This window comes from Camellia sinensis, chromosome 12, assembly GCF_055761805.1.
Source record: "Camellia sinensis isolate YWXY chromosome 12, ASM5576180v1, whole genome shotgun sequence".
Taxonomy (NCBI): Eukaryota; Viridiplantae; Streptophyta; class Magnoliopsida; order Ericales; family Theaceae; genus Camellia; species Camellia sinensis.
The window spans coordinates 133,691,452-133,715,096 of NC_138972.1; the positions used below are offsets into that span (position 1 = coordinate 133,691,452).

The following is a 23,645-nucleotide window of genomic DNA, read 5'->3' on the forward strand; positions in this document are numbered from 1 at the left end:
GACCTCTCTGAGCCTGTCCTGCAAAAGGACCTACGAAAGGTGCTGCAATAGGAGGAATAGGTGTTGTTTCTCTCCCAAATGCAGGAAACCCTTCCAACCCCCGGGTGTGAACTCGAACAGAGGATTAGCGAACTCCCTTATGCCAGGTATGGCTTTGAACATGGGATTTGAAAACATTTTCATGCCATTTTCTTGTGTTGGCTCAGATCCACCAATTTGTATGGCTTTGTTGTCAGTTAATGAGACATTTTGATTTACTACACGCCTCGAAAGAGGTTCATACCATGATTGAGGTATAAGTGATGGTCTTTTATAATTTTGATTACTATTCTAACCATTAGTATGTCCATTAGTTTGCATAGACTGTTTATCTCTAGCCAATCTTTGCTGAGGAGCATTTGAATTTTTCTCTATATGTCTTGTGCTAGTTGGTTGATGGGAATTTATTCGATCCATAAAGGATATTACCCATTTTTTCCATTATGTTCATTAACTGCTGTCCCATGGCATCTACCAAGCCTTTCCATGGATTCATTGGCTGAGTAGATAGAACAGTGGATGGTTCAATTCCATTGCCTCGTCTAATATTTTGAACATGTGGTAGATGTTTTGAATTGCTAGTCTGTTCGACCATAGGTTCTGATGAGATAGGTGCTTCCATAGGACGTGTTATCACATTTTCCTCTAGATTAGGTACTTCTACCTCTCCCTTCACACTTTCTTCCAAGTGTTCATTTTCTCCTTGTCTCTTACGTCTAGCCATTTCAATTAGTCTCACTGGCTGTGCCAAAAAATATATGTTGACTTTTTTGACTTTCGAAGGTTAATAATACAATTTTAAGCATGTTAGTAAGGATCAATTAGTCCTTACAGAATATTAATTGCAGACCAATTATCAGACGATTGTGTTTTAGTTCTCTTATCCTCAATGAAGAGGACTTTCATTGGTGGCTTGTTTAGAAGAATTTAGTAAATAACAACAAGTGAAGAATAATTTCAGAATCTGAATTTCATTAAGTAAAATGAAAAACTCACAATGATCTGACCCAGTCTTGTAGAGGTTTACAGCAACAAACTATTTGAAACTATTCCTAGGAATGAAGTGCAGTACAGGAATTGAAGTGCAGAAATGTAAAAAACTGTAAAAACTGGAAGGAAAAACGAAGTAAATAAACTGATTTTTTGATCTGAGTCTGGATCCTTCATTTTGGGGCCTTTTTTACTATTTATACTTTCCAATGATAACCGTCGAAGTGGGTTTTCAACCGTCAAAATGTCCTCCCATGATTGCTGAACATGCTCTCCATAGTCAGTCCCACTACGCCACTCTTGCCGTTAGGCTTCCCTCTTGATTTTGAATTTAAACTTTGCGAGTAACCGTTAAGCCGCATCATCTTACATTTTTCCGCTGACCCAGTACTACGCAGATCCATGATTACTAATGCTAACTGCCACATGTCTGATTTCAATTGAAGACTTGAATTAACTCCTCTTGTTGCCCTCATCTTGCCACGTGTTAAGCTGTGATTGGCCTATACAAAATGTGTAGCTAACACTATTATAAAATGTTATCAGCATTTGTCAAAGTGACTACATTTAAAAGAAGTTTAAATTTTAAATTTGTGAAATTAAAACTACGAATATTAAAGCAAAAGTTCGATCAAATTAGAGAAGTCAATAATATAGTTTATCATCTTGTTAATCAACAATTAATGGACACCTAGACTGAGGCCAAGTTTGGCATGTCCAGGAAAAGCCAAAAAGCTAAAAAGTTACTCAAAAAGTTAAAAAGTTAACACTATTCACCAAAAGTTAACAATTACAGCTGCACAACTCCCAATCTTAATTTTCTCCTACAAACCAATTTTTACAATTTTTTATTACACATTTTTCCATAAAAAGTCAAAAAGTTAACCCAAACATCTATATTTTCTTCTTTAATTTTTTAGTCCAAAAAGATAAAAAGTACATTTATTTAGAACACCCCAAACAACTCTTGAGAGTGTCAATCAAAATACAAGATATATGTGACATCTATGTTTAATTTGTATGTTTGTAAGCATGTTAATTAGTTGTTAAAATTGACTACTCCAAAGTCCAGGTCACACACCATGAGTTAAGTGGAGTTATAACTATTAAAGTGTAAAAAAAGAAAAAATATGGAGACATGCATTGGGTATGTGGTTAGCAGCTGCGCTTAAAAAAGTCAAACGTTAGCTTTTTTGTGCACAAACCCATTTGGGAGGTTGGTTAAATGCAATTTACGAATAAGCCCTCCATTCACTTTTTAAGGTGATGGAGATTGAAAGGGTAAAATTCTATAATTATCAAATAGGGAAGGGATGTTTTTGTCTTTTTACATTATGGCATGATAATGTGACATCATAAACAAATATTAACCCAAAAAGTAAAAAAATAACTTTTTATCAACTTCTCAAATCACTTTAAAAAAATTAAAAACTTGATTAAAAGTCAAAAGACAGTTTTTAACCATATTCCCAAAGCACTCTAGAGTATATCAACCTATTCTAGAGTATATCAACCTTTGAAGGATTTTTGGAACTTATTTTATTATTATTATTTTTAATATTTAATATTTTATAATTTTCCCTAAATCATTAATGAGCATAAAAATTGGGATTTTTTTTTTGGACTAGAACTTAAAAATAAAATGAAATTAATAGAATTGTGTGATTTTTTTACTCTGTGTTTTGTTAGAGGATTTGAAAAGAGAAAGAGAAAATATGTGTGAAATTAGGTGAAATGTAAATATATTTTAGGGTGATGCACTAATAAATCCCAAATTAATAACTTATACACTGTTTAGTCCTAAAGTTTTCTTATAGACTGAAAGGTCCCATTACAATGTTTGAAATCAGATTTTAAACATTAGATTTCAAACATCGTGAAAAATTACAATAATGTTTCAAATATTAAATTTCAAACATCTAATGTTCATCAGATTTCAATAATGTTTGAAATTATAGAATGAAACATTAGATTCATTTACCATCATGAACATCAGAACATCATGAACAAAACATCATCGAATCTGGGTTTAGATCCCACCGGCAATCGCAGAAAGGCGTCGAGTTGGTCCTCTCCGGAGACGTCTTGATCTTCGTCCATCTCTGCTATCTGATCGTCCTCTGCGAAGAAAACAGAATGAATGGAACCAATAGAAAGGATGAGGATTGATGTTGCTGATGTTTTTGATGATGTTGCTAATGTAGATCAAGCAATTGGGCAAAATGTGTAGTTCGAATATCAAGAGAAGGACAGACAATTGTCTTCATACTGCAGCGGTGAAACAATTGGGTTAGGCTTTTGGAGGCCGATTTCTGGGTCTTTGAAGCAGATTTAATTGCTGGTGAATTCGAAACTTTCAAACTAGGGCTTGTGAGATTGGGATTTGAATTCTCAGAATCTTTTGAGATTTCTAAAATCTTCGATCCATTGGGTTGTGGGTTTGTCGATGTTGTTCTTCTCCTACTGGCTCTGCTATTTTTCATTTTCTTATTCTTCGCGATGTTTGATGTTTGATGATGTTTTTCTTTTTCGCGATTCAGAATTCTCATCAATTTTTTTAGATGTTGCTAATGTTGCGATGTTGCGATGTTGCTTGAGAGATGAACCGACGCAGGAGGGTTTGCGTGTATGTGTTAGAGAGAGAGAGAGATTCTTACAGAGAGAAAGATGAAGATATGTGATGATGAATGATGAACTAGAACCAGGTTATGGCGGGGATAAGGTTTTCAAGGGAAAAAAATTAATTAAATTACGATGATGTTTGTGATGTTGCCGATTTTTAGTGGTTTATTGATGATGGTGATTTTTTTAAAAATGAATCTGATGTTTGAAACACCCACAAACATAAAAAATATCGGATGATGTTTGATGTTGTTTTGATGATGATGTTTGATGTTGTTTTGATGATGATGTATAAATGGGACTAAATGGTGCATAAGAAAACTTTTAGGACTAAATGGTTCACCTTTTCAGAAAATAGGATTTATGGATAAATTTTTCTATATTTTATTTATATTTCACCTACATTTTTCATTTTTTTTTTCCAAATCTCTCATCAAATTTCCAACCAAACACTGTGTGTCTTGCATAAAAAAATAAAAAAATGCATACTTGAAAAAGTTTATAATGCTAATTATTAATGTTTATAAAATTTATTATTGATCTATAATTATTTTAAAAAAATTACATTAAGTTATGATTTCCCCTTATTTATTTAACAACTTCATTAAATAAATTACACTAAAGGTTAGTTTGAGATGTTCTAAAAAAATATACTTTTTTATTTATTGGCTTATATAAATTGGATTTGGTTTCGATTTGATATGATGTGTTAGAGAAGTGATATAATTTAAATAAAATGATGTAATTTAAATAAAATAATAACTTTTTATAAGTTATGCCAAACTTGACTTAAGTTATAATTTTCTCGTATTTATTTAACCATTTGAAGTGTCATCCTTTGTTAAAAGGACAATTATTCCCTTGCAGAAAGTTCAAACACGTCCGTCCTATATTTTGACGGTATTGGGGAATTTAGTTTGGTTTTTTTTTTTTTTTCACTACAAGATAAATATTTTATAAAATTAAAAAAAATAAATTCAAACAAAATATCATATTAAATTTTATAATTATTTTATTTTTTTCTCATAAATATTACATTTAACCATAAAAAAGTCTAATTTTTTTTTAAAATATAAAATTTTTTTTTTTCCAATAATACCTTACAACTAAAAAAACTACAAAAAAATCCACTTCCCAAACACCAGAGGCAAAATTCTGACGTCGAAAATTTCGAGGGAAAATTTCCAACCAATATTTGTTTCTCCCTCTCCAGATTAAGAATAAAGCTTTGGACCCCAGTGGGGTACTGGGGTCACCTCCCATTGGTCTAAAAAAAAAACAGTTTTTTTTTTTTTTTTTTTTAAATTTTCAGCCAATCCCAGGCCAACACGTGGCACTGGGTGACCCCAGTGGGGTCTGTAGCATTGCTGCCAGATTAAAATTGCTGCCCTCTCCTTTCCCTCGAACCAAACACAGAGCTTAATAAAGTTCAAACAACTCCTTTCTTCACTTTACTTCACTGTCCCGATGCTTTCATGGTAACCAAACAGTCCGTCCGTGTCAGCGTCAGTCCAGTCGGCCTCTCGCTTTCTTCTGTAGAACCAAAGGTACGATTTTCAAATAAACTTATTTCAAAAGAGTTCAATTTCAGCTCTCTCTCTTCCAATTTTTCTTTAATTGTTGATAACTCTTATTTTGGCAATAATTCGAACTAGTTTGGGGTTTTTCAATTTTACTAGCTTTGAATTGGAACAAAAGGTTGTTTAACAGTCACCACAAATTTGATTTTCTTTTGATGGTTCATTCACTAATCTAGCTGTAGCTTAGTGTGTTGTAGTTAGGTCTATGAAGGAGATTTTAGGTTTTAAATTATTGGAATTGTCAGAAAACAGTTACAATATTATTAGTGATAAATTTATATGTTTCTTGTTTCAGTTGTTGAGTTGACTTTGGATCAGATAACTTTGCTCAGATTCTCACACTATAATAAAATAAAATTTTGGGAGCTGCATATTTGAACCGAGTTTATTGGATGTAGGTGGAGGGTTATGAGGATGGGGACCTCTCTCTCGCACCCAAATCGAGAATCATACCACTATACCATATATTGTAGTATTAAATTTGTCGTCAATAGATTGAAACTGGAAATGGGTCGTACTATGTGTGTTATTCTGCAATTAGAAGCATTAATTGCTTGAAGTGATATCACTTGGATAGGCATGTAGTAAGCAAAATGCTATAGACTCCAAATAATTTATCAAATTTTTTATTAAAGCTCTCACATAGATGTGAGACCCACACAAACCCGCATGTGTGTGGGTCCCACAGCCATGTGAGAGGTTTGGTAGAAAATTTGATAGATTATTTGGGATCCTAGCATAACTCATGCAGTAAAAGTTCCAAGAAATGTTTGAGGATTTACCAAGTTCACTTTGGAATTTGCTTGTGTGGATTCGTACTTAGACTGTATCTTTGAAAATACAGCATACACCCTTTCCCCTCAAATGGTTTTTAGTTTGCATAAAAAGAAATGGTTTCTAGTATTTTTTTCATTAATTGTACAATTGGAGACGACTCATGGTAAGACATTCAGGTGTCTTGATACAGGGAATCATTATAATAGGGCATAACTACATTTGATTAATTAGAGTATGACAATCCAATTTTTACAGTATGATATGGAGATTAGTTATGAGAACTTGTGAAACCAAATAAAAAATTAAGTCCTAAACATGATTTTTTTTTTTGGATTGTCCTACTAGTTTGTAACATATGTGGTTGATATTAGTTTGAAAAACCACAAATAGAGACATGCTGACCATCCAACAGGGACACAACTAGCAATGCCTTATCTTATTCAGGTGTTTTGGTTTTAATTAGTTCAGAGGCCAAATCTCTCTTTGATGGTGTATGACTTGTATTCTTCTATTCTAATTCTAGTGTTGTGTTGGCTGTAATTGAACCTGATTGCCATGAATGCTGTCACAAATTCACAATCAACTCTTTCCTGTAATTTTTTGCCTGGCGATGGCAGCAAATTACACTTGGTGGTCTCAGCCCAACACACACAGACACAGACACACGCAGAGGTCTGTGTAATCCATGCTTGACACAATAAGCATTAAAGGCACACATGAGTTTATAGGGAAAACACTCCAACCTTTATTACTTTTCACAAGTACAAAAGATTACACCAAGACTTGCTTTCACAGTACCCGAGATCCCTCTCATATCTTGCAGATCATTGCAAAGCTACAATTTGAAGAATCCTAAGAGTTACTAGCAATTGATGCCACTAGCCGCCTAGGGTGTGCATGCAACAACCAACACTTGCAACATAGCCCCATCCAAAACTTCTCACAACCGATGCCTTGCTGATTGGAGCACAACCTTATGCACATAAGAGGAACGGATATGCTTGTCTCAACCAAGACACACATTGGCTCCAGACCATCATGATAACCGCCTGTAACTGACTTGGCCTGATGTTTGCACACACATGTGCCGCAAATCCCAACACTTAGTCACACAACATGGTTCATCCTAGTGCTCTTGGCAGCCCTATGGATCTCATCAATCCATCAAGTCCATGTGTTGCACCAAGCCCATATGCCAAACGTTGTGCCTAGGTCTACAACTTACACAAAGGGGTCCCTAGCATGCAGGACGATGCCTCTGCCATGCTTACAACCATGCACCACCATATGCATTGCCTACATAACACATTGCCTTAGCTTGCAAGGCAATGCAGGCCTGCCTAGATGAGGGACATATCCCTCCCTCGATCCATTTTTGGACTGGCAAGGGGAAGCATCAAGTATGCTCGAAGAATCACAACGTGATATTCATAAAAATTCACCATGTCAAAATAATTATGAAAGTGCCCCTGCCCAAGCAAGCATTAAGATTTCCCCAATCTTGGGTCACGCTGCTACCCAGCACTCTATCCAAGTGCTCACCAAGTCCACAGCACCACAAGTTTGCACCAATCAAAGCCCATATGCCCACACTTGCATGCCACCAAGGGCCAAAGTGCCCACCAATGTATCAAGGCCTTGGTTTGTTGCTACAATGCCCTAACGCAGGGGCTGAGAGCCAAAATTTTGAGAAACTCTTACAATATAAGGCTAAGCCAAGCCAAATGAGAGTCATGCTTGTGCACAAAGCCATACCACCTACTATTGTTCACCAGCCTACACATGCTGCTTTTATCACAGATGCAAGTGTGCCTTGGCCTAGTGTCATTGGCCGACTCCTTTAGAGGGGCAGCGGATCAATTTTCGCCCGTGTGGCGCTCAAACTCCACCAAGTTTAAGCCCACCATAGCTCGTTGACAAATCGAGTGTTGATGATCTCACCCGTTTGAACATTAGGGCCCAATGCTTTGTCAAGCAAAACAACTTCACAAGGAAGCTCCGTCTTCACCCGGATGCCACAAGTAGGCCTGACGCCTCAAGTGCACCAAGCACGGCATAAGTCACTACATAGCGCTAAGCTTATCTCAAATAAGGTGCTCGCCCAACTTAGGTTTATGTCATCAAGGTGCCTAGCCACACAATAATGTGCTAGCAAAGGTCCTTAACTTAGCCGACGAGCCAACGTTGCATGTTGGGTCTTTAGTAGCATCTTGAAGTGTCGTAGGGTCTAGCATGCCTCAATAGATGCATATTGGATGGCCACTTGGTCATGCGAAGCCCACAAGCCACCGAGGGTCAATCTCTCGGTCACGGCGTAATCCTCGTGCCAACACGTGTGTTAGATTCCGCCCAAGGCCATTGCGCACCTTAGCGTTGCACCAACGTGTAGCATGAGTAAGGCAACATCTCAATCCGTAACTTGCTTGTAGCATAATGTAGTCCCTCAATGGACTTAGTCAATACATAGCTTGATGCCTTCATTCGATAGCCCACATATGCGGTGTTGCCGTCCAACCGCTTAGCTTAAGCCACGGGATCCCCTCGTGCAAGGTTGAACCCAAACCAAGCACTTGAGTTGGCACACGAGGCCTTTAGTGGTGCCTCGATAGCCCATTCGGTCCAAAACGAGTCCCAAAGATGCCATATTGCGTAGCATAATGGAAACAACGTAGTGGACCTCCCACCCGGGACGGTGCGCGCAGTGCCTACATTATTGCACCGTCCACGGGGCTCCCAAATCCACGTGGAGATTCTAGACACCCCTCTGGATGCCTAAAGCCCGTCCTTGAGTTGCCCCAAGGTTGCTCACTTGAAGCCCAGTTTGGGCGGGGACGTAAGTAGATAGCACACCTTGCCCCCTTATAAATACTTGTTAAGCAATTTGCCCTCTGGTAGGAGGAAACATCATACATGTCCGAGGAATCATAATGATTTTTCATAAATTTCACAATTTGAGAAAAATCACGAAACTTGGTCGGGAAAACACTTCCTCTAAGACCTATCTCCAGTAAAAATTTCAGCCCAAAACTCTTTCGTTTGAATGCCGAAACAACGTGCCAAAATTCTGCACTGTTGGCTGCCACTGCTGGCTGGTGCTGCTATATTTTGCTGCTGCTGGCAGCGCTGGTTGGCTATTGGCATGGGCTGCGGCTTTGCCGTCTGCTGGCTATTAGTGGCCTACATGCCTTGGGCTACTTGGGGCCAATGTTAGGCCACGTTGGGGCGCTTCCAATGGCCACTCTTGAGCACTCAAATGGCCACACCACCGCGAGCGAAACGTCACAGAATTAACCTTGCAAGGCAACCCGTGACACCTAGGCATGGGTGCTTGACTTTCCACCTATGAAGCACGGACACCTCTCCAAAGGCTGCGTATCAGTGTCGGACACAGACACGTGTCGGACACAAGGTTGACACGTGTCCGACACGTTGCAGAAGGTGTCCGAATTTTTTTTATATTTTTTTGCAGCTGGACACGTAACGGACATGTTTGGATATGTTCGGGACACGTTCAGGGTGAAATTCATAATTTATGAAATTTCTGTGGGGTCAATTTGTAAAAAGCAAAAACAGAACATGTAATCTAATGCTCGTTGATCGACACAGAGAGCAGAAGAGAAAGAGAACAGAGAGAACACCTGGTCGCTTATGGGTGGTCGTTCGTCGCTCGTCGGTGGTCGTTCGTTGGTTGTCGGTCGTTTGTGGTTTGCTATCTAAGGTACAACTTCTTCTTCTTCTTCGATCTTCTTCGTCTTCTCCGATCTTCTCTCTCGTCTCTCTCAATCGCTCTCAGTCGCATTCACTCTCTCTCTCTCTCGCAGTCGCTCTCTCGCTCTTTTCTGATCTGCTTTGACCTCTTCATTTCTTTTCTTTTATCTGATTTTTTTTTTCTTTTATAGGGTCAGTTTTTAGTGTAATTTATCTGTCCCTCTCTCTCTTTTATTTTTTTTCTTTTTCTGATTTCATTTTATATTATCTTTTCTCTCACTCTGCCTCTCTTATTTTAGTGTATATATATATATTTTGTTGATTAATTTTGTTAATTTTAATAATATATGTTTATTAATTTTATTATAAGAATTAATTTTTAATTATGAAACAATGGCTATTTCGGGTGGTATTTTTTTATTACCTTTCTATGATTCTTTTTTTTTATAATAATTTTATGACATATAATAATAAATTTAATTATATATATTGAGCGTGTTCTCAGCGTGTCGTGTCCCCTATTTTTCAAAAATTTGCGTTTTTACGTGCCCGTGTTGTGTCGCGTGTCCGTGCTTCATAGTCCACCAAATGCCTTGGCCCGAGCCAAGTATCAAGCTGCTAAAAGATGTCCACTTGATGTACTTATAAATGAATGTTCCTTTGTCAGGTGTTATAGTCAAGTATAATTTATGGAGTGAGCGTAAATACTTTTCTTTTGTGACAAGTTTAGTCGTGGTTTGTTTCTTTTAAAATCAATATTTTCTGCTTATATTATTATATTGGAGCATAAAAAATTACATTTACAGTGATTAACAGGTTTTGTTGAAGTTTTTTTAGCTTGCTTCTCATTTGTACTCTGTTGTTGTTGTTGTTGTTTTTTTTTTTTTTTTTTTTTTTTTTTTTTTTTTTAAATCTAGCATAAAACTATGCAGATGGGTTAGCAAAAGCACTAATAAAATTGGGGCATTCCGAGAATTGAACTCGGGACCTCTTGCACCCTAAGCAAGAATCATACCACTAGACCAAATGCCCAATTGATTCTTGAAACGCCAAATATGTAATTAATGTGCTTGATGGAATTTGCCATTTATTGTAGTTGAAAATCTGTGTGTGCATCTTGAAGTAAATGCATTTGAGATTTCATTTATACCTTTCTTAATTGTCATACATATTATAGCTTTACATGCCTCTGATATAATTATTATTTTAACAATCAAAAAGCTTTGATAGCTGTAATTTGTTTATTTCATCTATGAATTAATAAATTTACATCTTCAATCATAGCTGGCCCACCTTGATATTTTATTATTTTTCAATCTACTTAGAAGCAATCTTGTTATACTTGTATTTAGGTATATCAGTGACATTTTCTGCTAAAGTGTATGAGTTGACTTTGGATCACATGCTTTGCTTGGATTTAAAAATAGAATAGAAGAGGGCATTAAAACTATATGAGCAAATTAATACACTGCGTTAAGGTGGGGCATTCGCTCCCGAAGCAAGAATCATACCACTAGACCAAATGCCCGTTTGTTGTTGGTATCAGGTTTTGTTTCTGGCTAATGTGTTTGATTAGATCTACCATTTGTTGCTGCTTAAGTATATATCAGCTTGTTGACTTAATATAGCTTTCATAATTAATGTCCTCCCCAAACACATTCTCCCCCAGCTACCAGCATTTAGTCCATCAGCAATTTCTCAGATTTTGATCTCAGCTTGTTGACTTATGAAGGCCTGTTACAATTTACAGGAGTAGTTGCTTTTGTTTGATCAACGGTCCTGCATCTGAAATGTTTTCTTTGTGTCTGCCACTAAATTGAATATCACAGCCAGTCAATGCTGTACAATGGTTAAGTGTTTCTGTTGGATTAGGCTTGGCTCAACTGGACAGACTCTCTGGACCTTGAGGCTGAAGAATGAATGGCCGTGGACTTTTTTGTCCCAAAGGAAATATTAAATTAAAAAGACAAACATAAGAAGAAAGGAAGAAATATAAAAGAAAAGACAAAGAAGAGAAGCAAAACAAATTCATATATTTAATTATCCAAGCCGGGCATTCAGAGAGTTAAACTGGGAACATCTTTTCTTGCAGCCTAAGTTGAATATCAAAACTACACACTTTTCTGCACTTCTTTATGTGTGTCATCTTCTGTTAGCAATGAGTCTGACTGGAGTCATTAGTATCCATTTTTTTCCAGAGAAATTGTAGTTTGTTTTCTTGGGAAATCTAGTTTGTTGTGTGATTTTCTTTCATGGAATAGCCATGTGCTCTAATTTTAGAACTCTTTTAAATATTCGATTTCCAGGATGGCGTAATAGCTCCTGCAACTTCAAATGATAGGCCATTTAGGTGTGCTCATTGTTTTCTTCTTGTTTTTATCGTGTTTAAACTGATGTAATGTTTGTCGCAGTCGACTTCATTTGCATTGTCTTTGAGATAATATGAACTTGGCGAATGGCCTACATAATTCACTGTCCCTGAATGATCTGTGTCAGGGTTATTTCTACAAACAACTTATATGGGCGGCCGAGGTTGAGTTCCTCTTCACGTCATTTTTGATGTTATCCTTTCAAGTTTTTTTTTTTTGGTTTCACATTCCTGCTCTGTTGTAGGCTCCCCAAATGTTTCTCTGTGGTCAAGACTTTTAGTCCAAGTAAAACCCATGGCTCATCCAGACAATCTTTGAGCTGCAATTACAAATTTGTGAGGAAAAGTTTGGCTATTTACCTTCTTCCTTCTTCTTTGTTAATGTTTTTAACTTTGTTTCGCTATGTTTTGTTACCCACTTAAGTAGTTTTCATTTATAGGAATCTTGCCAGTAAAGAATTAAGACTTAAAAATTACAGTTGCACCACCAATTTCTCCTCTTGGTGCTCAGTTTCTCTAGCTTTTGACTATGTTATCTAATAAAATACTTATTTCCTTTTGCAAAAACAAAAAGATAAAAGAGAGAAGACTTGGGTTGTGCCAAATAATTGGCAGGTAAAAAAAATAACAAAAGGTTTTTGATTCAATGGGGCATTCCGAGAATCGAACTCGGGACCTCTCGCACCCAAAGCGAGAATCATACCACTAGACCAAATGCCCAACTATGCTACTTACATGCTATTTTTAATCAATGTGTTTGCCAAGGTTGACTAGTTGCAGAGGTGAATTCCAGCCAGCATGTTTGACTTAAGTTTGATACTTTGGATCTATTTAATCATACCACTAGACCAATTTTGCTGTTGTTGATGGCTACTGTCTGCTATTTGTGATCAGTATGTTTTTTTTGACTGCCAGCTGTATGTGCTATGACTTGGTGTACCTTTAGGTGGTAGGATCTGAAACAGGGTGTTTTTATATCCTTTCACAGTGAAAAAGCTTTTGAATTTGGCAAAGAGATGTCACTTTAAGGGTCCAAGACACAATATAGGAGAAATAAAATCTTAAATCCAATTACTTACAACTACAACCTCATTGAAATAACAATCCCAGATCTTTTTAGTCGCTTTAGAACTATCATTTTAGTTGCTTTAGAACTATCATTATATTCTATGTACCCTACCGAGTGATTGATGAGCCATCGATGAGCCATCTAAAATTATTTGGTTTCAGACAGTGGAAACTTAGCCTATTTTGCTGACTGTGTTGCTTGCTCGCTGGATAAAAACGTTGAATTCTATAGTACATTGGTTCCTGACATTAGTGCTGAGTGTTCTTGGGGTTCAACATGTCCGATTGTATGTATATTAGAAGATATCAGATTGTATTTAAGGTTCCCAAACTTGCAATGTGGTGGGAAGACAAGTGCAAATCATGTAATGACAGACAAAGTTGCGTCCCTTTATCACTGAATGTTGTCTAGGTGTGCCAATTACATTTTGTTAATAATACTTGAAACTTTATGAGCATTTTTTTAAGGAATTTAGTGTCAAGTGTCTAGAAGTTTGATATGTAGATTCTTATTTTTGGGGAATGCGTACCGGTTGACAATCTATGTTCCACTGCCGTGGAGCTGGATCATCTTATCTTGGATTTGATTGCTACTTGATATCTATACTCTTAATTCTACTTGTTAGATTATTTTTTTTTTAATTATGGTTTTTCACTTTGTTCTGAATGAATATATGAATGAGGGTACACCAATTAAATGCTTTCCGTTTGGCTTGGTATCCAAGTTTACTTTAGAGTATACTATCCATTTTCTAAGATTTAAATCCTTGCTAAATCTGCAGATTTGTTGCCTATAGGCACCTTTAGCAATGAAATATTCCATCACAAATTTGCGACAATGGGTAATGGAGTTTTGTCATTACAAATAATGGACATTAGTGATGGACTTATTTTTGTCGCAAAAATAAAAATAATGTTAGAATTTACCATCACCTACCACACACTTACCATCACCTACCACACACTCACCTACTACACTCACCTACTCCTCACCTACCACCACCTAACCTACATCTATATAATCAATCAATTGTAACAGAATCAAATATCAATCATCAACATATCAATCAATAATACATTAATTTTTACATGGTATCAGAGCAAGGTTAACAACTTAACCATTCTGCTTCACCGGCGGGCGGCAGTCTCGCTTTGGCCGCCCGCCGGACCTCTACACATCTGAGTTGGCTCCGCCGACGAGGTCGTCTCTCCTCATCGCATGCATCTCGCGTTTTCCAGATCTGTTTTTGGCTCCGCCGGTGGCATCGAGTAGAAGCCATGACCGCATAACCTCCATCAACAGACAGACAGAGTCCATACTTGTTTCTGCTGCCCCAGAAGGAAATCTTCAGGTCGTAGGATAGCACTTTCATCACCCCCGGATGCTGATAATTCAAGTCCTCCATCTTTATTGATCACTTCAGTTGTCATTTTTGGTAAATCACCAGGCAGTGGAATAAGGTCTACCTAAGTTGCTTATGCTATCATGAAAAATCCCAGAACCTGAACTTCTTATATCCGACAAACATGAGGAACTTTTCATAGCACATGTTCTGTTTTTCCTTTATCACCCCACTCTCTTCTTTTCTTTGAACATATAAAACCCATGCATCACACACCCGACAAACACACCACAAACAGTTTTTTTAATCCACACATTCCCACTTTCTCTATTTTAATAAGATGAGTGCCTCACTTTTCCACCACACATACATGCACGCACTACCCTTTTTTTACTTTTTTTTTTTTATTTCTTTATTTTTTTCTTTACATCACTTTACACCCACTCTCTCTCCTAACTTTTCTCCACCACCCAACACCATCATCACATTTTCCACCACCCACTTTTTTTATCTTTTATTTCATAAATAAATAAATAAATAAATACAGTAAAAAAAAAAAAAAAAAAAAAAAAAACAAAAACAAAAAAAAACCAAGTTCCATGTTTGCACAACACACCATATTTTATTCATATTGGGGATCAACCCCGATCACCATTTTACAAAAAAAAAAAAACAAAAAAAAAAAAAAAACACCCACACCCACAGTGGGATTTTTCTTCTCTACTCTGCCGCCGGTCTCTTCTTTTTGCCTCCGTCCTGGGCGGTCCTTGACGGTGCTGCCTCCGTGTTTCCTTGTCCACCGAGCACGTTCACTCCCCCATACTCCTCCACTGCATCATATGGCGGACCTCCGAATCGGAACATCACGGTGGCCTTCCGCTTCAGCTCCTTGTTTTCTGCCCTTAGCACGCTTATCTCTGCTCGCGCATCCTTATACATGCGTTGGAGCAGAGCCAGCTGGGAGTTTAAATGCTGCACCTCATTTGTCCTACTCTGCAGCCGGTTCGACAAGTTTGTGACCGCCGTCATGCTTTCCACACATGCCTTCAGAGTATACTGATTGGCCTCCACATCCGACTGCACTGCCATTCTTTGCTCCACCGACCGCATCGGAAAGTTCAACGGAGCAAACTCCGGGGCGCTTGGTTGAGTTTCCAGTGCCACCGCACCAGTTCTCTCTCTTGTTGACTCGTTGAGGTCGGGAAAGAGGGTGAGCAGTCCACGGGAAGACGAGGACGAGGCCATTTTCTGGGCAACAGAGTATTACAGAATATCTCTCGCAACAGAGTGTTACAGACTCTCTCTCTCAGCACAACGAAGAGTTTTTTCAGACTCTCTCTCAGCACAACGAAGTTTTTTTTTCAGAGGTTTTTCGCAGCTTTTCTCTGCCTCAGCCTCAGCATCAACCTTGGTTAAATAGCCAAGGCAGCCACGCGCATCGCGCGCCTCTTGCCACCAGCCGACAACCGGGCACGCAAGCCAAGGCGCCCACGTGCCTCGCCATCATGTCCGGCACAACTTTTGATGAATTGGGCACGCCTTTTGATGGCACGCCTTTTGACAAAATTGGGCACACCTTTTGAGGGTGCCACTTTTCCAAGGGTCCGACAAGACTCTATAAACTGTCCCGACATTTGATACCGGTTAGCTTTTTTCAGGGGTCCGACAAGACTCTGTAAACTGTCCCGACATTGATTCCGGTTAGCTCCTTTATGGGTCCGACAAGACTCTGTAAACTGTCCCGACATTGATTCCGGTTAGTTTCTACAAGGGTCCGACAAGATTCTGTAAACTGTCCCGACATAGATTCCGGTTAGTTTCTACAAGGGTCCGACAAGACTCTGTAAACTGTCCCGACATTGATTCCGGTTAGCTCCTTTATGGGTCCGACAAGACTCTGTAAACTGTCCCGACATTGATTCCGGTTAGTTTCTACAAGGGTCCAGCAAGACTCCGTAAACTGTCACCACAACTGTCACAATAGTGTCTGCTACAACGGTCCGACATGACCCCGTAAACTGTCTGCTACAACGGTCCGACATGACCCCGTAAACTGTCTTCTACACCGGTCCGACATGATCCCATAAACTGTCTTCTACAACGGTCCGACATGACCCCATAAACTGTCTTCTACATGGTTATGACACCCTCATACAGTGTCCTCTACAACGTTATGACACCCCCATACAGTGTCCTCTACAACGTTATGACACCACCATACAGTGTCTTCACCAACGGTCTGACACGACCATACAGTGTCTCCTATCCTTTTTTTTTTATGTATTTTCTTGTTTTGTTCCTCTCTTCAAACTCAAGTTGGTTAGTTTCTATCCTCCTTGAGTTTGCGGGGGGCTGTTAGAATTTACCATCACCTACCACACACTTACCATCACCTACCACACACTCACCTACTACACTCACCTACTCCTCACCTACCACCACCTAACCTACATCTATATAATCAATCAATTGTAACAGAATCAAATATCAATCATCAACATATCAATCAATAATACATTAATTTTTACAAATAAAAATCGTAGAGGCAACAAATATGGTTCCTCGCAAAATGGGGCATTCCGAGAATCGAACTCGGGACCTCTCGCACCCAAAGCGAGAATCATACCACTAGACCAAATGCCCAACTATGAATGTCACTTGCATACTATTTTTAATCAATGTGTTTGGTAAGATTGACCAGTTGCAGACTTGCAGTGGAGAATTCCAGCAGCTTGTTTGACTTTAGTTTGATACTTTAGATCTGTTTAATTCTAAGTCACACTTCAATTAGTAAATGTAACTCTGATGTTTGTGATTGATTTGTAGCATTATATATACTAGTCAGATTACATATTTGTTCCTGACTTTTCCATCTTGATATTGATATTTTCTTCTTATTTATTTCTTAATCAAATTAGGTGGAAGCTTGTCAGAAAAACATAAAATAAAATAGGATATATATTAATTTACTTTTTCTTCTGTGGTTTCGGAATGATTTGGATTGCTTTGGTAGGTCAAGAAAGATTTAGATCTCTGAAAACAATGCAAGTTACTTAATTTGTAAGCTTTATTAACTGCAATAATTTTTTGGTTTGATTACTGTGTAAGCACTGGATTTTCAACCTTGATATGATATATGTATATGCCACCTATTTATTTATTTTTACTAATCATTAATTGTAGAAATCTTTTATCTGATGCAGATGATTTATTTAAATATTTGATTCCCACAGTGGCATAATAGCTCCTGCAACTTCAAATGATAGGTCATTTAGACATGCTTATTATTTTCTTACTGTTTTCATCGTGGTTAATTTGATGTAATATTTGTGCATTTTCTTTGAGATAATATGAACTTGGTGAATGGCCTGCAGAATTCAGTGTGCCTGAATGATCTGTACCAGATTCATTTCTGCAAACAACTTATCTGGGTGACTGAGGTTGAGTAGTCACTTTTTCATGTCATTTGGAGTTGTCCTTTCAAGTTTTTTTCTTTGGTTTCACACTCCTACTGTTTTGTCAGCTGCCTAAATGCTTCTCCATGGTCAAGACTTTTAAAATGAGTAATGCCCATAGCTCATCATCACCTTTAACCCGAGCTTACAAGTTTGTGATTAAAAGCTTGGCTATGGACCTTCCTCCCTTCTCTGTTCTGTTTTTAGTACTTTGTTTTTCTTATCCACTCTAGTAGTTTGATATGATGCTTGTTCCTAGTTTCCATTCATTTTAGAAGAATACTGCCAGTAAAGAATTAGGACTTAAAAAATTATTACTGCACCACCAATTTCTCATCTTGGTGCTCACAGTTTCTGTAGCTTTTGAATGTCTGGTCCTTGTCTAATAATAAATAAAAAAAGAAGACTTGGGTTGTGCTATGAATCCAATGATATTGGCAGGCAAAAATTATATATATTTTGAACTCCTTGATTCAATGGGGCATTCCGAGAATCGAACTCGGGACCTCTCGCACCCAAAGCGAGAATCATACCACTAGACCAAATGCCCAACTGTTGATGGCTATCATCTGCTATTTGTGATCAGTGTGTTTTCTTGACTGCCAGCTGTATTTGCTATGACTTGGATTTAGGTGGTAGGAGCTGCAACAGGGTATTTTGATATCCTTTCATTATAAAAAGCTTTTGAATTAGCCAAAGAGATGTCAGTTTAAGGGCCCAAGACATAATATAGGAGAAATCAAATCTTAAATCGAACTACTCAACTACAACCTCATGGAAATAACATTCCCAGATCTTATTAGTTTCTTTAGAACTATCATTACATTCTATGAGCAATACCGATTGATTTGTGAGCCATCTATAATTATTTGGTTTTTGAGAGAGGAACCCTGGCCTGTTTTTCTGACTACATTGCTAGCATACTCGATAACATAACAACATTGACTACATTGCCTTCTTATCTTGGATTTGGTTGCTACTTGCTGTCTATATTCATAATTCTAGTTGTCTCAGATTAATTTTTGGTTGATTAAGTTTTGTTTTTCACTTAGTTCTGAATTATATGAATGAAAGGGGACACCAAATATATTGCTTTCCTTTTGGTTTGATATCCAAGTTGTCTTTAGAGTATACTATACATTGCCTAAGATTTAAATCCCCGCTAAATCTGCAGATTCATCACCTGTAGGTACCTTTAGCGATTGAAATATTGCATCCCAAATTTGTGGCAATGGGCAATGAAGCTTTATTGTCACAAATAATATACATCATGGAATTTTATTTTATTTTTTTGGCAAAAAAAAGAAAATTTTTTTGTTGCAAAGTGGGGGCATTCCGAGAATCGAACTCGGGACCTCTCGCACCCAAAGCGAGAATCATACCACTAGACCAAATGCCCAACTGTGTAGGTCACTTGCTAATTATTTTTAATCAATGTGTTTGATAAGGTTGACCAGTTGCAGTGGAGAATTACAGCCAACATGTTTGACTCAAGTTTGATACTTTTTAGATCTGTTTAATTTTTAGTCACTTTAATTAGGTGATGTAACTTTGATGTTTGTGATTGATTTGTAACATTAGATTTTATTTTACTAGTGATATTATATATTTGTTCACGACTTTTCCATTTTGGCATTGATATCGGCTTCTTCTGTATGTCTTGATCAAATTAGTTAGAAAATTGAATATGTATTAACTGAGTTTTCCTCCTGTATTGATATTTTACTATTATTCATTAATGTAGATCTAGTAGAACTGTATTTGTATTTATTAACCTTTTTGACTTTGGATTATGAGAATGTGGTCCAAGATCTAAAACAATATAAAATAGAGTACTGAAACCCAATGTTGGCGGACCAATTAATGGTTGCTAATTTATTTATGCTGTCATTGAGCCAGCATCATATTTTTCTTCGGCCTAAATTACATTATCGTTCTTTTGACGTTAAAAAAAAATATAGTTAATTTTGTATTTTTGATATAATTATATTAATCTTTTTTTTAGTATGATTAAAGCTATTGAAATTAATGCTAATAGTGAGTAGACATTAAAATAAACAAAAAAAAAATGTATTTTAGATTAGTAGAAAAAAAGGATGATAACATTATTTTTTTAATTCATACGACTAACGAAGTACTGATAAATAAAGGTTCAGATATTATGTAAATTAAATTGAGCGGTATTAGTGTACTTATTTTAAAATGTGAAATTAATTGAATTTCAAGGGAGGTGAGTGTAATTTATCTTAATTATTATTTGTTAAATGATATATTATTTGATGTTTGAATATGTTGTAATCATATTGTGAATAATAACAGTTTATAAAAATTATGGTTCTAAATTAAATTGAAAAGCACCACATTTTCTTAGTTTGGTTTGGTTATGTTATTTTATTTTTTTTTGTTTCATCAAAGAATAAATCAGTTTGTTTGGTTATATTTTTTAGAAAACAGTTGTGAGAAAATTTTACTTTTTTATCTGTCATATTTAATTTTTTAATGAATTTTTTAATATTTTAAGTAATTTTTTTTTTTTTAATTTTTAGATATACTTAACATAAATACACTTAAAAAGTATAATATTTGTAGAAAAAATCTTTAAAAAATACATTAAATACCAGAAAATACAAAAAAAAAGAGAGAAGAAAATCTAGCTCATTTTTCATATTTTTATGTATTTATTAATTTTTTAAAATATTTTTTTGTAAATATTTTATAATTTAGATATATCTAAGTAAAGTGTATTTAAAAAAATTATTTAAAATTTAAAAAAACTTTCACTAAAAACAAAAAAATATAAAAAATAAAAAACTTAATTTTTAAAAAGTTGAATTCAGAAAATTGAAATTAAACATATTGAATGTTCCTTTTGTTATATCATTTTCAATGGCAGAATTTTTTGGAATAATAATACAAATTTTGGTTTGGTTTGATTTCAATTTTTTTTTTGTTTCATCAGAGTATAAATGTTCTTTTCTTTTTCGATATCCGAATTTTCCGGAATAATAAAACAAAAATTTGACAAAAGAAAGGGGCATTCCGAGAATCGAACTCGGGACCTCTCGCACCCGAAGCGAGAATCATACCACTAGACCAAATGCCCGTCTGCTTGTTTGTTTTCTTCGATTTTATTGTTAATTGATCTTGTCCTTTTGCTGGACTGACTTCCCGAGTGCATAGAAAATATATTAAGGGCTGTTTGTTGCAGTCTGTAAATTTGATTACATCTTTATAAAATAAAAATAAAAATAAAAATAAAAAATGGTTGTATTAAAGTGTTAGATGTAATTTTTGTATATTAGACAAAAATAACTTAAATAAGTTGAGAAAATGTTAGTATTAGACTATCTCTAATTTAAAATCATATTTTTAATTAAATTTAAATTTGATAAAAATTTGGTGAAAACGACGTTTCAATTGTTTCATTAAATTGGTATCAAATGAATGGAGTTACACTTTTTTAATCAAATTTTGTAGATGTTGGTAGATGATTGGATTGGGAAAGATTTGATGAAAATTTATATTAGGTAGGATGACTTGTTATTAGATGACTTGCCAAATTTGATGAAATGATTGGAGTGCATCATATCAGATCAAATTTTTATTCAGATTTGATAAAAAATTTGAATAAGCATTGAAGACGCTCTCACAAAATTGAGATTAATAATTTTAACTTTTACTTTATGATTATTATTATTTAGTTTACTTTAAGTTGCACTAAATCGTCCTTTAAGCCATGGTGTTGTTTTATATATGATGAAAAATATTACAAAATAATGTTAGAGATAATTAAATATTTTATAAAAAAATTATCAAACATTCATATGGGTGTGAATCTTACATGAGTGTGGGCTCTATATCCATGTGAGTGATCTGATAGATTTCTTGATAATTTTGTTATGTGAAACTTACACTCATATGAGTCTTTAGTAGATTTCTTGATAATTTTGTTGGTATGCCTAACATTTTTCAAAATATTATACAAATTAATAAATTATTTTAATAACTATGTAATAATAAAAATTTAGAATAAAACAAGATTAATTTCAATGATATGATAAGTGTCACATTAAAAAGTAAAAAATTGTAAGATTTGTTAATTTTAATACTACTAATAGTCTAATCATCCAGTGTTGCTATGTTTTGTTTTAAGAAAATATACAGAATCATACCGCTAAACTTGTAGCATTAAGAAAATAAATATACCGACCAAATGATCTAATATACTCTAATTATCTACTGAAAGGAAGAATCATACCGCTAGACCAAATGCCCGTTTATAAAATATACAGTTAAAAACATTTAATTTATAAAATTAAATAGTTTGGTTTTTTGGATTTTGGATTTGTAATTACCTTTTCTAATTGTTAAAGTAGAAGACACTCTAGTTCAAAAGTTGCCAATGAGCTTTACATTCTTTGGATGGAACTTTAAACTTGGCAGGGTGTCACAGGTTGCCTAACAAGACTAACTCTGTAACATTTCGCTCGCGGTGGTGTGGCCATTTAAGTGCCCAAGAGTGGCCGTTGGAAGTGCCTCAACGTGGCTTAACATTGGCCCTAAGCAACCCAAGGCATGCGGACCAACAGCAGCAGCAGCAGCCAACAACAATAGCCAATAGTGTAAATTTTTGGTGTGTTGTTTGGGCATCCAAATAAAGGAGTTTCAAGTTGAAATTTTTACTGGAAAGAAGTCTTGGGGGAAGTGTTTTCCCGACCAAGTTTCATGATTTTTCTCAACTTGTAGAATTTATGAAAAATCATTATGACTTCTTGGACATATTGATATTTCCTCCTGCCAGAGGGCTAATTGCTTAACAAGCATATATAGGGGGGGCAAGGTGTGCTACCTACCTGCCTCCCCGCCCAAACTGGGCTTCAAGCGAGCAATCTTGGGACAACTCAAGGGCGAAGTTTAGGTATCCAGAGGGGTGTCTAGAGTCTCCACGTGGGTTTGGGAGCCCCGTGGATAGTACAATAATGTAGGCACTACGCGTGCCTCCCGAGGGAGAGGTTCGCTACATTGTTTCCATTATGCCACGCAATATGATATCTTTGGGACTTGTTTTGGACCGAATAGGCTATTGAGGCACCACTAAAGGCCTTGTGTGCCGACTCAAGTGTTTGGTTTGGGTTTAACCTTGTACGAGGGGATCTCGTGGCTTAAGCTAAGCGGTTGGAAGGCGACACCGCATATGTGGGCAATCGAATGATGGCATTAAGCTATGCATTGACTAAGTCCATTGAGGGACTACATTATGCTACAAGCAAGCTATGGATTGAGACGTTGTCTTACTCATGCTACACATTGGTGCAATGCTAAGGTGCGCAATGGCTTTAAGCGGAATCTAACACACATGTAGGCACGAGGATTACGTCGTGGGCAAGAGATTGACCCTCGGTGGCTTGTGGGCTTCGCATGACCAAGTGGCCATCCAATATGCATTTATTGAGGCATGCTTGACCCTACGACACTTCGAGATGCTGTTAAAGACCTAACATGCAATGTTGGTTTGTCGGCTAAGTCGAGGGCCTTCGCTAACACATTGTTGTGTGGCTAGACACCTTGGTGACATAAACCTAAGTTGGGCGAGCACCTTGCTAAGGTAAGCTTGGCGCTATGAAGTGACTTATGTCGTGCTTAGTGCACTTGAGGCGTTAGGCCTACTTGTGGCATCAGGGTGAAGACGGAGCTT

At 36.5% G+C, this 23,645-nt stretch overlaps 1 long non-coding RNA gene and 6 other non-coding genes across 8 annotated transcripts; 1 reads left to right on the forward strand and 6 right to left on the reverse strand.

Moving 5' to 3' along the window:
* The first annotated feature begins 5,014 nt into the window (after window positions 1-5,014).
* LOC114320956 (uncharacterized) lies at window positions 5,015-18,286 on the forward strand. 2 transcript variants are annotated; one of them, XR_014345684.1, is made up of 5 exons: window positions 5,015-5,198; window positions 12,128-12,248; window positions 12,330-12,420; window positions 17,699-17,761; window positions 17,870-18,286. It is a non-coding gene; the product is annotated as an uncharacterized LOC114320956 (long non-coding RNA). The 2 variants fall into 2 exon arrangements; XR_014345683.1 differs by lacking the exons at window positions 17,699-17,761; window positions 17,870-18,286 and having other exon boundaries at window positions 5,022-5,198; window positions 12,330-12,557.
* TRNAP-AGG (transfer RNA proline (anticodon AGG)) lies at window positions 10,677-10,748 on the reverse strand. Its single transcript has one exon. It is a non-coding gene; the product is annotated as a tRNA-Pro (tRNA).
* TRNAP-UGG (transfer RNA proline (anticodon UGG)) lies at window positions 12,733-12,804 on the reverse strand. The gene has a single exon. It is a non-coding gene; the product is annotated as a tRNA-Pro (tRNA).
* Window positions 17,067-17,138, reverse strand: TRNAP-UGG (transfer RNA proline (anticodon UGG)). Its single transcript has one exon. It is a non-coding gene; the product is annotated as a tRNA-Pro (tRNA).
* A 142-nt stretch (window positions 18,287-18,428) lies between the features above and the next one.
* On the reverse strand, window positions 18,429-18,500 carry TRNAP-UGG (transfer RNA proline (anticodon UGG)). Its single transcript has one exon. It is a non-coding gene; the product is annotated as a tRNA-Pro (tRNA).
* Window positions 18,501-19,277: 777 nt separating this feature from the next.
* TRNAP-UGG (transfer RNA proline (anticodon UGG)) lies at window positions 19,278-19,349 on the reverse strand. Its single transcript has one exon. It is a non-coding gene; the product is annotated as a tRNA-Pro (tRNA).
* Window positions 19,350-20,981: 1,632 nt separating this feature from the next.
* On the reverse strand, window positions 20,982-21,053 carry TRNAP-CGG (transfer RNA proline (anticodon CGG)). The gene has a single exon. It is a non-coding gene; the product is annotated as a tRNA-Pro (tRNA).
* Between the last annotated feature and the right edge of the window lie 2,592 nt (window positions 21,054-23,645).